At 42.1% G+C, this 15,991-nt stretch overlaps 1 protein-coding gene across 5 annotated transcripts in view; it reads left to right on the top strand.

Annotated features, from left to right (window-relative positions):
* FAM107B (family with sequence similarity 107 member B) overlaps positions 1–15,991 on the top strand; it is an 86,259-nt gene that overhangs the window by 39,957 nt on the left and 30,311 nt on the right. The window contains exon 1 of one of the 5 annotated variants that reach the window (XM_063607277.1): positions 10,720–10,735. The exons of the other annotated variants lie outside the window; for them this stretch is intronic. The gene's annotated coding sequence lies outside the window, so the exon portion shown is untranslated. Of the gene's footprint in view, positions 1–10,719; positions 10,736–15,991 lie in introns of those variants that run through there. 5 annotated transcript variants of the gene reach the window in all.

Here is a 15,991-nt window from a genome sequence, read left to right as displayed (position 1 = left end):
GCCCAGCCCAGTTTTTCAAGTGTGACCATTTTGTTGTTTTAGAACGAAAGTGTAGAAAATACTATATATGGAAGAGTAGGACAATGGTATAGTAGGATTCCTGTTCTTGAGATATTAGAAATATCTGTAATGTTATAATAGTTTTGGACCTTTCAGTTGGATTGTTAGTAATTAGAAAGTAAAGCTGTAACAGGAAATAAATGGGTGTTTCCTTATTTCTGTTGCGATCTGGGCACTAACAGGTGGAAGGAAACTGGTGCCATTTGCCCTGCAGAATTCACAGAATTAACTTGTGCAATTTGGGTGGGAGGAAGTCAAAATAGGTGATGATTAACCATGGAGATGAGTGTATTTCAGATACTGTCATCTGAATCAGTTTGCCCTTACCACAGCAAAAATGTTTTTATAATATTTTATCTTATTTTTTTTTTTTATCAAATAAGTGGTGAGGTAGTCATGGTGAGAGATCTGCATCTCTGATTCTTGGGGGCACTGTTTCCTCACAAACCTGCAGTATCTGCTTTGAAAACTATTTTGATATAGAATGGTGAAATGGATCAAGTATTTGGGGGCCTAATTATTCAGAGACTAAATGTGGCCGGAAGAGGAAGAATTCTACCCAAGAAAGCTGCCGCTGATCTGCTCAACGTCTCGGAGCAGTCTCTTTTTAAGCAGAAGTCAGTAACAAGCAAACACAATGTCAATGGATTTATTAATCTGTTAAACTCTTCATTCTGTTACCTGCTGGGTCTCAATCTTTTTGACCTCAGGACCCCTTTACACTGTTTTAAAAAGTATTTGAGAATCTTAAAGAACTTTTTTTTGGTTATATCTATTGATATTTTACTATGTTAAAAATTGAAACTGAGAAATTTTAAAAGTTCACTTAAAAATAACAAACAGTAATAAACCTGTTACATACTAATAAAAAGGCCATTTATAATGAAGAATAACCTTACTAAAACAAAAAAAAGTATGAGATGAATGTTTCACATTGTTTTATTTATCTCTTTAGTGATTTTTTAAAGTGAAAACCAAAAAAAAATTTAGTGAGAAGAGCAACATTGTTTTCCATTTTTGTGAATCTGTTTCATAACCAGCTTTGATAGAAAATAGCTGTGTTCTCATGTCTGCTTCTGTAATCAGTCTGTCGGGGTAGGTTGTTTTGGGGGTCATGTATGTAGAAAATCTAGTTTCACACAGTTACATCATTGGGAAAGGCCAGAGAATTGAAATAACCTTTTCAGATAATTACGGCCATTCTTCCTTGATACCACACCAAAACCTGATGAGTGGTAGTGTCTAAAGGTTAGTTACAATATTCTGAAGCCATAGCAATGATCTTTCCTACTCTGTTACATTAAAATTTGTCTGTCTTGCATTTTGAATAGGACAATAAAGGAATAGTTAAGTCAGCTATAATACATTCATGTAATGGCAGATTTTGCAGCCATATATTGAAAAAGTTATTACAGGTAAAATGCTTACAAATGTAATAAATTATCTATTTAATATCCCAATTTTGCTAAAAAATGAAAAGAGGTGTGTATTGTATTAGTTGAAAGGAAATGTATCAAAATATAAATATTTTAAATGATGCATTCATGGGGGAAATTTTCTTTATACTTTTCTGTATTTTCCAAATTTTGTGTGATCAGCACATTGCTTTTAAAATCAGAAGAAAAAAATAAGTATTTTTTGTTACGAGAGAAATGTCTGTTAAACTGTTTCCCTCATCTGTAGGTTGCCTTCTACGTGTAAAACCGCAGTATTTCCAATTTGAGTGGTAACAAAGATCTGTTTTCTCCCTCAAGTTTTTATTTGTTTAACAGACTATCGTAACCTTTCTGTGGCTGTTTTAAGCTTCACAGTTTTTCCGCTTTATTTCAGTAGTAATTCATTGATTGAATAGACAAGTTTTGACTTGTTCAAGAAAAGTTGCATAAATTAAACTTTCACATGTAGCAGAGACATAATTTGCTTTTTCTCATTTCTGTTATAGCTCAGGCAAGTTCTATTTCTTATCTAGGTGAAATGGCAAAAGAATATCTTGTCCTATGGGATAACAGAGCTACTCTCATGGTTGAGAAATAACATGGAAATTAGCATGCAATCAACTTCTGAGTTATTGTGTCTGAGCTGTTTGCCAATGGTGTGAGTGTCACAGTTTTATGGCTGGAAGTTCAAGTGGCTTCAGAAATGCAAAGGGCAGCTCACATCTGGGGATTAGTTCCCTGCTTGCCCCTGGATTTAGAAAGGATGTTTGCAACTAATAATGTGGCTGACGTGGTATTGTCGTAAAGGATTGCTACTTCCAGAATTTTGTCTTTTGTGGACAGGCCTCCAAATTTGATGATCATCTGTTTTCCTGCAAGTGGAAGATTTCATCATGTTTGTATTTCTTTGTTTTACATTTCTTATGATATAGTTGATAATTAAGATGCCTACAGAAGCTACAAAGCACCCACAAAGCAGGAAATTAGCAACTCTGCCTCTACCACTTGTAGTAAAGCTTGAAGACATTATCACTGACTTCTCCAGCTGAATGTATAGTTCTGTGGCTTTAGTTAAATATGTCAGTGACTCTCAGGGTTTAGAATCTCTCCCAAGACTGTTTAGGAAGGTGCATCACCCTTTGAAGTGTAGACTGTGAAGGAAAACTACTTAATTGCATATTCTAATATTGTTTTAGATTAAAAGACCATTCTGTCCTCTGCTTAAAACAATTGAGGATATTATATTTGAGGGCATCCCTACTGGTTAATATCATCATTACATTTGAAAATGTTCAAATTTACTTTCCATCACTAAGTATGAGTTGAACTTTTTGGAGTAGAAAATGCACTCTAAGGCTGGGCGCAGTGGCTCACACCTGTAATCCTACCACTTTGGGAGGCCAAGGCGGGTGGATCGGTTGAGATCAGGAGTTTGAGACCAGCCTGGCCAACATGGTGCAACCCTGTCTCTACTAAAAATACCAAAAATTAGCTGGGCATGGTGGCATATGCCTGTAGTCCCAGCTACTCGGGAGGCTGAGGGAGGAGAATCCCTTAAACCCTGGAGGCGGAGGTTGCAGTAAGCCAAGGTCATGCCACTGCACTCCAGCCTGGGTGACAGAGTGAGACTCTGTCTCAAAAAGAAAAAAAGAAGAAAATACACTCTGAGTATACCTAATGGTTTATTCTCTTTTATTGTTGAATCCACTATTTACATTTATTTCTTTCTTTTATGTATTAGACTGGACTAGGAAAGGTTTACAGATCTAAATAAGGAATGAGGAGTGTTATTATTATTGTATTGCCATGACCACAAACTGCGGGGCCTCTCGCCCTTGCCCTCCCCCCTGTGGTTTTGAGGGTAGGAAGCCTTACCATAACCCAGTTCCTGATCATGCCGCTTCCCTGCCGCTTACCTGGTCAGGCCTCTTCTCTGTCCCTACCTACCCCAGGCCTCTGTGTTTGCTGCTCCGTCTGCCCGAAGCTCTTTCCCTTGGTAGCCCTTGGCTCTGTCCCTCACTTCCTTCAGGTGTCTGCTGTCTTCTCAGCGCGATGTTTCATGAATATCCACAATAGTGCACCCTGCCACTCCATTGCCTTACCTGTATTTCCCTGCATGGCACTTTGCACGGCCTGATATTATATTTCCCTCGGTTTGTCAGTTGGCTGCCTGCCCCTGAATGCAGGCTCCCAAGAGGGCAGTGGCTTTGTGTCCTTTGCTGCTAGGCCCATGTTGTTGTGAACAGTGCCTGGCACTTAATAGACACAGACTAAATACTTGATGAATTAATGGGAGGATGAATTCACCAGATTCCCTCTTGTGGGTGACTCTACACAAGATGGCATTTACTTGCCAGGTGTCTGGCTCCCTTCAAAAGACAGAGAATGATGGCTGGTTTCGTTGTAGCTTGACTCAGTGGCACACCCTGTGCCTGACACCCAGTTGACAGATGTGTAGGGAACAAAATTATGACGGGATGGCCACACAGTTGGCTGTTTGTACTCATTGCTGCCAGCTGTCTCCCAGAACAGTCATCTGCTCTGTAGGGGGAGAAACAGGGACATGAAAAGCCCTGGAAGGTTGTCAGGAACAATTTTAAATTTCTAATATGTAAACATTGGGGCTTTGGCATATTTTGAACCATTTTGATGATAGGAATGGAGGTGGTAGGAGCCACCCTGATTAAGTTCTTGTTGAGAATAAACTGGCGCGCCAGACATTTACATAGGCTGAATCAATGTTGATGGCAGCCGTGTTTTTAATCCATGTGCCTAAAACAGTGTCCCTCATACCTGTCTCTTGCTGAGGCCCCTGTTGCAGGTGAGCCATGTCTGACTTCCGAGCCTTCCACTGACTGCTCAGTCCACGTCTTCAGCCCTATTTCCCAAGCTTACCTAGTGAGTCCTCCTTGACTCAGGCTGGTTCCTCCATTGTTTCTGCCACCTGCAGGCCATTGGTGCTCCTTGAATACCCTGTGGTGTCATTGCTGACTCGTGCCTCCAGGGCTTTCCCTCTCTGACGGCTCTGTGTTTCCTATTGCTTCATATAGCTTGCTTCTGAATTAGCATGCGATATTATGTGACACTCATATGTTACGTATCTTGGTTTAGTTTTTACAGAAAGATGAAAGACTCTTAAAAGGGATCTTGGAGTTGTTCTTGTACATCTTTTATATCTCCTAAGCCTTTGATGGGCACTTGTTCCAAATGGGAAAGAAAAAAAAGACGAAAAAAAAATAAGCCACCCAGAATGCAGATGGGACAAACTGTTGGTGTTAGAGCATGGTGGTCACCCAGGCCTAGAGTGTGGGGTACATAAGGGCCACTGAACTAAAACTGTCTGATGGTCTGGATCAGGCTATTGAGTAGAGCAACGGGTTGTAGAGTGCCTGGCACGCAGGTTGCAATGAGATTGGGGGAAGCAAGGGTTGTGCGTTTGTTAATTCAGAGATTGTATGAAAATGGAAAGAATTAGGAGGAGGTTGAGGTTTATACTAGTATTATTCTCTCCACATTTAGAGAAGGCTCTTACAGTTCCTTTAATCCAGTACTACACAAAAAAGTCCTCTGAGAGGCCGGGCGCGGTGGCTCACGCTTGTAATCCCAGCACTTTGGGAGGCCAAGGGGGCGGATCACGAGGTCAGGAGATTGAAACCATGGTGAAACCCCGTCTCTACTAAAAATACAAAAAAAAAAAAAAAATTAGCCAGGCGTGGTGGCTGGCACCTGTAGTCCCAGCTACTCGGAGAAGGCTGAGGCAGGAGAATCGCGTGAACCCAGGAGGCGGAGCGTGCAGTGAGCCGAGATTGCGCCACTGCACTCCAGCCTGGGTGACAGAGGAGACTCCGTCTCAAAAAAAAAAAAAAGTCCTCTGAAAACCGAGTGAGAAGCTGCGGGCTGATAGGACTGAAGTTCGGTGCTGAAATTGCTTAGGGGACCCTTTTCAGTTGCCTCCTCTTTTTTTTTTTTTTTTTTTTAAGAGAACAGGGGGATTTAAATCTCCCTGGTATGGTTTCCATTAGAATGGAAGCTCTTTGGCAGGTCTGCCAGGACCATTTATCACCTTGTCCCTGGTACTCAGACCTCAGTGCTGGCAAAAGCTGGGCTCATGAAGGCTGGCTGCGCAGGTGGGTGGCTGGTCACGCGCTTGGTCCTGGAGGTGGGGGAGAAGAGATGGGTCCACCAAATGGTTCTTGCAGTTCTCCCCGTCCTGCCTCTGGACATGGTTGTGTTGCGGCACAGGCCGTGTTGTACTTGTGGCTGATCTTGATCGATTCTCTTCTCTGCTCCCTGTGCTGGAGCTACACACCAGGTTTTTTTTTTTTTTTTTTTTTGAAGTTCCACAGGTGATTTTGATGTGTGAGCCGTGGTTGAAAGCCACAGCTGGACTGCGTTGGAGGGGAAATGGAGGTCAGCTTAGGCCAGTTGGTTCACATGGAAATCAACAAAACCAGCGTGGCTTTGAAGGATGTATAATTCTGTTACTCTTTGTTGGACCCACACAACTCAGCAGTTGAAGTTTATTATTAGTTTTTTTTTCTCCTGCGTTTTCATCTCCTAATTTGGGCTCCCCTTCATATAGAGCTTTTGGAAGCAAATAAGAATTCAAGTTCATCAGGCACATTGTCACTACACCTGGCAGAACATATTAAGGTGTTGTGTTTTATAAAATCCAGCCGGAAACTATAGGTGGTCTGCAGCTCCACACACTTAGCAAGCCCCCTGCTCAACTCCCCACCCAACCCCAGTTTTCCAGTCCTTCCTGCGTTCACCAGAGGCACAGTCAGCATCACCTTAGACTCTGAGTTCAGAAATGGAGAAGGAATACAGTTAAAAAAAAAATCAAGATCAGGTGAGCAGTAGCCAGATGGCTTCTCCACACAACTCTCTTTCTGGATGCTTCTGGAAATTGCCATCCAATTTTGGTCATTCTTTTGGCTGTATAATAATTCAAACGGTGCTTTGTGAATAAGTTACCTTTTAAAAGTTATGCATTTTAGCATGTATAGGAAGGTCAAGGAATTATTTTCCTTTTACACCTCAGGGTGAAATAATTTAATTAGGTATCTTGTTTACCCTGAGTCTTCTGAAAGCTAGAGGGAGCAAATTGGAGCTTTTGAAAGAGTGTGTGTGCGCGTGCACGTATGTGTGTGTGCACACACACACTGGTGGGGAGGCAGGTGATTATGGGTTGTGTCATGAATGCCCAAGTCTGGCAGTGCATTTAATGGGGTAGTCCAGGGAAGCAGGAGGAAACTGAGGAACAGGGAGGGCAAGCTTGAGGAATTAGGGAATTACCTGGACTCACGGAGAGGAGCTCAAAAGACGAATTCGGTCTTTTTCTAAAAACATTTTAAACAGTGGTTTGCCTGACTCCAAATCAGGAAGAGACAGCTTTACCTCATCTCTCCTGCCTCCTAGCCTGTGGGCTCCATTAGCAAGGGATGAATTATCGAATAAGAGCTGGCACTCTGGCATCAGGTGGACCTGGCTGGGACCTGGCTGGGTCCTGGCTAGGCCCCTCCAATGGCATCACCGTGGGCAGGCTGCTAATCCCCCTTGGCCTCAGCTACTCCTCCATCAATAAGGATAATAATACCTCCCTCACAGAACTGTTGTGAAGGTTGAGATGAAATATGAGAGTGTTTAAAGCAGTGCCTGGGATGCAGTAAGCACTTCGAATGTTAACCAGTAGTAGCAGTCGTATTTTTGTGGATTACCTGGGAACCAAACTATCATCGTTGATATAATTTCTATTACCAGTTTTAAACAGTTAAATGACAAAGAATCCATTTTAATCAAGACATTACAGTAGAGCACAGACCCAACCTGGTTGGGTACTTAGTAGGGAGAAATAGAGGCTAGAAATTAATAATTATGCCCAATACCAGTGGACAGCTGTTTTCGCACTGTGACCAGTTTAGTACAAATAAAAATGTTTATGGACTGCATCTTTTCTCCATGCACAATTTATTGAGGTATTTCATCACTTTAACAGATGATAATTGAACATTTAGTATTCCTAACCTTAAAGATCCAGCAAGGTACAAACCAGAAATGGCCCTGGCCCCTAGGTAGCTAAATATCTAGAGGGGAGAAGATCAAAAACACACATAGGGCTGGCAATAAATTAAACAGTTACAGATGGTGAGAGTTGGGAAACAAGCTTAGGACAGAGGTTGACCACGGAGGGACCCGTGTTGGATTGGTGATCCGAGAAGGTGATGTTGAAATACAGACTGAGAAGGTGAGGAAGAGCCAGGGGTCAGGAGAAGTGTGGGAAGGGGGCTGGCTTGGGAGGGTCATGCGCTCCAGGTGGGGACATCGTGTGCACCAAGACATGCAGCCCAGAAAGAGTTTGGTGTGTTCCAGGAATGAAGGCAGGCCTGTGTGGCTAAGGCGCAGGGAGCAAGGTGGCGGAGAGACTGGCATGAGGCATGAGAAGCAGGCCCAGGTCAGATCAGGTGGGGAGTGAGGGCTGCTGCCAGGGCATTGGAGAAGCTATTGAGAGGCCCTGACAATCCCATGGGGGGAAAGTCCATTCTTAGTGCACGTTTCCTGCTTTGAACCTTTTCTATTCAATAACGAAAACCTGGGTACTATATTTGTTTTAGCCACAAAACTATCTGGGTATCTTTGAGAAGTGGCACTTGCTGAGGTGGCCTTCTAAATCTTTGCCTGCTGTTCCATGGTGGGATGCCTTGTGAAGCCAGGTGTGGCCTGTGGCCCAGATGGACCAGGGAGAGCTCAAGTGAGGGGCAGTAGCACGGAGCACACAGTAGGTGTCAGTCAAGTCTAAACATTGCGCACGGCTTTGTTTTGTCCAGAGCTGAGCTCTCATTAGGTCAGGGCTTGACAAATATGAATATTTTGGCCTGGGCTGCTCTCTGCCATGCTGAGTGCTGACTGGTGTATTTCATTTTTCAGTCAGAGAATCCTGGTCAAGCCCTGAACAGTCCAGAAACTCTGAGATCAGCATTTCTAGATCTTCTATGCATTTGGGAGGAGTCACCATTGATGACTTTATCAATTGTAAATTTCCGATATCAAATTACTGGCCTTCCAGTCAGTCGGTTCTGATGACAGGAAGGACGAGGGCTCTGGAAAGTCACTTTAAGCTAGTCATTGTTAGTCAAATAGTGCTGTTTTTGTATATCGAGTATTGAGAAGGGAATGTGCTTGGTCTGTCTTCTCTCTCTGCTTCGTCACCTGCCAGTCCTGAGGGCCCCAGGCAGCAGTGCAGCTTTAATGTGGATTCCTATGGATCAGAGGTGTCCTAGGGCTCACGTTGTTATTCTGCATTGCACTTGCAGCCAGGTAAAATCAGATTTCTCCTGTTTCCCCTTTTGGGGGTGGGGTGTGTGGATTTGAAAGGCCTATCACGTGTGGCCTGATTGCACTGCCCTGTGTGTGTGTGTGTGTGTGTGTGTGTGTGTGTGTGTGTGTGTGTGTGTTAAAGATGTCTGCAAGTTTAGCATTGGCCTGTCCGATTAGTGATTACCTCTGATTGCCTAGGCCAGGGCTCAGGTGAGGATACTTTGACGCTGAGGGGTGAACTTGCTTTCTGAAGGCACAGAGCCTCCTGGGTGGCAGAGCAAGGACTGGGCCTGGCGTTTCTGACGTTTAGACCTGTGTTCTTTGATAAAGCCATGATGTTTAATTGTAGAGAAAATGGTTCCGCAGCAGATGCAGTGAGGAAACAAATAATGCCCAATTTTTCCAAGTCACTGAATCGAATCTTTATCTCAGAAGTGAACATTTTAAGAGAAAACAAAATTTATTTCTTGCTAATGGGGTGGGAACAACTTATTTAAAAAAATGAGAGTGAGCAAAATAAAACTAGATTAAAGACAGAAGTAAAATGTTTAGAATAGTTTGTTTTATAATCAGGCATTAAATTATGTCAGTGGGAGTATGATTCCAAGTTCATAATGTCATCACTACTTAATTAAAATAATAGATGTCTTTGTAAGTCTGCTTTTGTTAGATAATATTATTTAATCCAGTGGTCAGTTTTATAATCAATGTTTTTCCTTGAGGTAAAAAAACATCGTATGACTTCAAATTATTAAACAACTTTATAATAACAATGTCCTGTTTCCTGAACATTTATAAATTCAATTTATATCATTTAGGCTTATGGGTGCTTTTCTCCAAGTCAAGATTATGAGTTTGGTTATAAATCCCTCTGGTTTGAGAAAGTAGTGATTTCTTAATACTTGGAAGATAGTTTTTATAATAATTAGTTGTATATTTATAATGTAAAACAAAGAGCTCAATTGCTTATGACTAATCTGAGCAGGCAGTGTTGTGTACTGTTGCTATGACAACTAATAATTTCGGTCTGACATTGACAGGTAACTTGTTAGACCATAGGAGCTTGCGTACTCACAATTGTTCTATACTTGCTTTAAAAAATGCCTGATTCAGTCATCAGATGATGGTGTATTATTGACATATTTTTCATCCACTTGATTAAATGAGCTTTTGGTTGATATACTTCTGTGAACTTCATTGACCGCCCATCACTGCTTCTGCTCACCCACTTTTTTGGTAGAGGATTGGAGGGGTTAGCATTTGTCATCTACCTTACACAGGAAAGAAAGGGACAGTGTAACCCTGTTTTGAAATGTTCTGTTGAAACTTATTAGCTGCTTGGTACTGGTACTTCCTGTTTCCAAAACCAATGTTTATGCAACGCTACACTCCATTGTGAGATTATTTATTGCCTTAAGCAGAACTCCTGGCATGTTTGAGACCCTGCCCCTCTCATTTGTGCCAGATCCCCAAGTCTCAACTGGTCCAGTCCATTTCACACCAGCAGTACCAGCCTTCATCCCTCTCCTGCCTCCCTTCTGTTGGGTGGCAAAGACCTTGTTGGGTAAATAAGTTTAATCTAATGGTTCTCCCAGCTCATTCCTCCTGCCCAGTCTGAGTTCCGGCCCTTATGACTCTCTGTCATTGTCTTGGCTTTGAATTGCCTGGCACCTTTGCCCTGTCTGAGCAATGCTAGCACTCACCTCCCTTCCTTTAGTAAACATACTCATGATGGGTGTCATGTTTCTCATGCCTGCAGTGCTGTGAACTGCAGTGCCATAAGGTAGGTGGGAAGTATTCGTGGGGGAGGTGTGTTTGTGGAGTAAGGCAGTGGGAGGGTAGAGGAAAAGGAGATAAAGAAAAAGCCCATTTCTAACTCTCTGAACAGGCGAGGCCAGCTTATCTGAGATGCCTGTGATCAGGTGAGTCCATATCTACTATACATTAATTATATATGACATATGTGTGGCAGTGAGCCTCTTAGGATGGGCCAGAGGCGTCAAACCTTGCAGCAAGCCTAGGAGGTGAAGACAAGGAAAAATGGGCTCAGAAAGCTACCTGAATCCCCTGAACCGCTTTAAAATGAGTCAGCCTGTTTGAAGCCTGGCCCTCCCATTATTAATTGTTATTAATTTTATGAATTTGGGCAAGTTTCTTAGCCTCTCTGGCCCTCAGAACCTACCTCAGAGTGTTGTAAAAATTCACTGAGATAATGGCAGTTAGGACTGCCCAGCTCAAAGCTAATATTAGTTAAGTAATTATTTTTGTTGTTTTTGCTGCCGAACTAAGGCCAGCTGATACGTGGCAGAGCGGGGCTGAGTTTCTCAGACTCTAAAGCTTGGGCTCCTTCTGTGAGTCATACTATTACTGTTGCCTCATCTCTTTTGGTCAGTATGAAAAGTGCCTCAGTTCTTAGTGTCTCCCCTACTCTTTTTGCCCAGTTTCCTGTGTGGTGGGGTTAAATGGCCCTTGACTGGTTCCTGGTACCAGGGACCAGAGAACTTCCTTCTTACCCATTGTTAATTTGAGCTAAGGGTGTGGAATTTTGTTCAGCTTCTTAGAAAATTATGCAGATAGAATGATTGCTTTGGCATTAAGAAACTTGTTAACTGACTTTCACTGTGTTTTTTTTTTTAAAAGGAGAATGCAGTTGAAGCTAATTTTATTTTATTTGTGGATAGAGAAACTGTTGGAACTGCTTTACAAAGTATTTTAGTAAGTGTGGGGAAATTTACTGTCTCGGTCATCTTTATTCCTCAGCTTTCATCATGATGTAGGGGAAAAACTTACCTGTGAACAGATATAATTATTGAAGTCATCTTTAATTTGTATTCTCTCCCTCATTCACACACAGGTAAAAAGATTTGAGATTATTTTTTAACAATTGGAGAAGGTAGTTTAAAGATTAGGTGGAAGAGAAGATGATGTCTTACTATCAGTAATATTAACCCAAATAAAACTGTTTAAATGTTTCCCGTTTGGAAGGGATCGTGACAGGTGGTATAGAGCAAGCTCATCCAATGTACATTTCTGTTGGACGTTTTTGTGTGCTTTCACTAGTCTCAAGAGAGCTGCCAAATTACTGTGGCAAGTTTAAGTAAGTGAATTAGGGCAGGATTTTCCAAGCTGCTAGGCAGTCTGTTAGTGGGTCATAAAATTAGTTTAGTGGGTCACAACAAGCATTACAACAAAGTGAAATAATGACTTTTTTTTTTTTTTTTAATGAGTCTTACTCTGTCACCCAGTACAGTGGCGAGATTTTGGCTCACTGCAACCCCTCCGTCTCCCGGGTTCGAGCTTTTCTCAGGCCTCAGCCTCCCAAGTAGCTGGGATTAAGAGTGTGTGCCTGGCTAATTTTTGTATTTTTAGTAGAAATGGAGTTTGGCTATGTTGCCCATGCTGGTCTCGAACTCCTGGCCTCAAGTGATCCACCCACCTTGGCCTCCCAAAGTGCTGGGATTACAGGCGTGAGCTACCACGCCTGGCCGAAATAATGAACTTAGAGTATACAGCGTGTTGTAAAGGCTATGTATTTCTCCTGGAAACGTTGACTTCATTTTTTTTTCATTGTTGGGTGTGTGTGGGTACTGGATCACTGTATATAGATAAAGTGCATTTGAAAGCCTCCGATCTGAGATATTTTAGAAAGTTTATCTGAGTTCTTTAGAGCAAGTCTAATTGTGCAGAGAAGGAAAGTGCTTATAACTGAGTCTTTCTTAGCTGTATTTCCATCACGATTGAGTGGATTCACCGTGACCCGTTTTAGGGTTTAGGACTTTGGTCATCACAGTGGCAATGTTTTGCAACATCCTCCTTCCTTCTGTGGTTCCCACCAAGATCTTCCCAAGCATCATTTCTAGGTGGGAGGGTCACACATGGCCACGCCGGTTATCACAGGCAATTACACAGAGTAGATGTGATCACACAGACCGTCCTTTTCAAATTAAAAATGTTTTGTTTCTCTAAGGCTGTCATTTTTCTTTTCTCTACACTAAATAAAATAGTTCGCAATCCTTTACAATAGAACTACACCATATGTCACAGAAGGCAGGTCTCCGAGAGGCTAAATGTATGGCAAAAGTAGACAGGAAGCACAGTCCAACCGCTGTAGGGTTGAAATATGAAAAGCTAGTGTCACAGGCCACCAAGAAGGTTCTGAAGCCTTTTTGGGGGAGAATTGGGGAGAATTTGATAAAGCCAGAAAGGTACAAATAGGGACTATTGAGACTGGCATTTCAGTGGATTAAACTATAGAAGGAGAAAAAGAGATTCCTTAACATTGGTGATAATATGTTGTTATCAGGTATAACGATTTATAGTAATGGTAATACAGAGATTTTTTTTCCAGAGCTAATACATTTTGTAAGTGGAAAATAAGGTTTATGTCTTCAGTTCTAAAGATTCATAGATGAAATTAGGAAAATAGTGTCCTTAAAAAAAAAAAAAAGGAAAATAGTGTCCTTCCTAATTAACATGTCCCATGTACCACTGTGTTTATGTACTTTCTACTATAAACTGAATTTTAAAATCTTGAATAAAGTATACTCACAAATAATTGGAATCTTACTCAGTTTGACATTTGTAAGATTATCGGCCGGGTGAGGTGGCGCACACCTGTAATCCCAGCACTTTGGGACGCCAAGGCGGGCAGATCACCTGAGGTCAGGAGTTTAAGACCAGCCTGGCCAACATGGTGAAACCCCGTCTCTACTGAAAATACAAAAATTAGGCGGGCATGGTGGGCGCCTGTAGTCCCAGCTACTCAGGAGGCTGAGGCAGGAGAATCGCTTAAAACTGGGAGGCAGAGATTGCAATGAGCCGAACTTCATCTCAAAAAACAAAACAAAACAAAACAAAAAAAACATTATAAACCAAAATGTAGAGAATGACTTTTAGATTTTGTTCTTTCAACTCTGAGTTGCCTCGGAAAACTTTTAAAAGAATTGTCTCATTTTTCATGGCCTTTGTGCTACATTTTTAAGTACTTAATCCATTTAAGGAGGTAAAACTATCCTACTGTAATTAAGCTGTTCAGATTAATTTTTTTAAGGCATAAAGGAAGTAGTTAGCTATGATGATCTGTATTTTCTTGTTACATAATTATTTTACGATTGTTCCTCTAGAAGTGATGAATGATTTCCTCTATAACCAGCTGTCAGTAAAAGACAAGTTTTCATTATGAGTATGTTAACGTGTCCTTTGTCCTTGTCCTTTTCATTTAGTTAATGTAACCAGTAGCTCCTATTTATGTGAACTTGAAAAAGGTACTGTTAAAAAAGTTCTGACCTTTGTGATAAGAGCTGTGAGTGAAGTCAAAGCTGATAGGATGCTGGGTTCTTGGGTAATGAATCCTGTTACAACAAAAGAAATGAAAGCATGACAACTTGGGTAACTCAGGGAAAGAAGCCGAGTTCTCCATTTCATGTGGACTTCGTATCAGGTGGAGCATTTACTTAAGGGGTGCCACGCCACCTTTTTCTGTTCTTTCCCTGAGTCATTACTGCTGCTGTAGGATTTAAATCCCTCGATGGTGTGTTGAGACTTTGGGCAAACATCACTTGACCATAGAGTTATTAGGTAGTAACAGACTTGATTGCAATGCAATGAATTGCCAGAGTGAGTAACTTGATGGAGGATATGTATTGGTTCTTGGGGCAAAAGTCCTCATACCTGACAGCCCAGGACTAGAGCTGCAGACTCAGTGGTAGGTGGTGGTTGTTCTCACAGACTTGTGTAGTGGGAGAAGGAGTGACTATTAAGGCTTTGTTTTGAGAGAGACAGACAGAGAACTGACTTGAGGATGGACGCTTACAAAGTAGACATGAGATTACTGCAGTAGTCCTAAATGATCCTTAAAAGCATCCTGTTGGAGTCAAGATGAATCGGATCACTTCACTTCTATAGGATCTGGATTATGACTGATGTCTCTGTTCCTCATCACTAAAATGAAGTGGTATTTCTCAAAGGCCTCTTTTAACTCCAGAATTACATGAATTTTTGAAATGTTGAATATTTTCTAAAACAGCCTCCTTTCCATTCCCATAAGAAAAACGGTTGTTATGCTCTATAGACATGTGGCACCCGATGTCTGGGTATTTACCAGTGAGCTCTTTGTTTTTAGACTTTCATCATTCTGTGTTCCTTGTTTGCCAAGTAGGATGCTCACTTGCAGGATGCGGTCATTTTCCCATTCAGCTTTTAAGTTTTCCTGTGTCTGTTACTGTCCATACAGATAGTGAAAGGCTTCAGCGGAGTCCTGTGGGGAGATCACTTCGAGTTTCTGGGTTTGGGTGTGCTGTGTTGGGGTGACTGAGATCACTGTCGGTGGTGAATGAACGGTCTCATGGAGCTGGGGTTGCCCTGCTTTTGTTTACTCGTGACTCTACAGGGCAGCCTGTGGGAAAATGGCAAGGCTTGGCGTCCTGGAACCACAAGCCTCCAGAGGGAGTTAAATTAATGTGCAGAGTTGAATCAGGGAAAGTTCAGAGGCAGTGTAGTTTACTCCCTTATTCCAGTACCCACACTCACTACAAATGTGTTTACATTTAAACTTTTGCCAAAGCCCCCTTAGTTTAAAAGGGAGGCTTCACATAAATGGAAAAGCTGAGGCTAAAAGGCCTAAACTTCTCTCATCTTTATTGCTTATTGCAGCTTTTATTATAGATGCTGCGAGTACTCAGCACTTCTCAGAAATTCCCATTGCTCTTGTTTCCCTTTCAGCTTGGAGCTGGGATCCAGAGTAGTTAACTGAGGGGCCTTGCAAGCCCCTTGTCAGGAGGATGGCCTGCCTTTGAAGGCAGTTGACTCTTGTATGTGTCTTAGTCTCTTTAGGCTGCCATAACAGATGCCACAGACTGGGTGGCTTAAACAATAGATGTTGATTTCCTCACACTTGTGGAGGCTAGAAGTCCTAGATCAAGGTGCCAGCAGATTGGGTTCCTGGCTTGCAGACAGCCGTCTTCTCATTGTGTCCTCACATGGCATTGAGGCTGGAGAGTACAGGGAGAAAGATTGAGAAAGAAGGAGCTCTGGTCTCTTTTCCTCTTCTTATAAGGACACTGATCCCATCATGTGGGCTGCAGCCTCATGACCTCATCTAAACCTAATTACCTTTCAAAGGTCCCACCTCCAAATACTGTCACTTTGGGGGTTAGGGCTTCAACATAGGAATTTTGGGG

The sequence above is a fragment of the Pan paniscus genome, chromosome 8 (assembly GCF_029289425.2).
Source record: "Pan paniscus chromosome 8, NHGRI_mPanPan1-v2.0_pri, whole genome shotgun sequence".
Lineage (NCBI taxonomy): Eukaryota > Metazoa > Chordata > Mammalia > Primates > Hominidae > Pan > Pan paniscus.
This window is presented reverse-complemented; position numbering and strand designations above follow the sequence as displayed.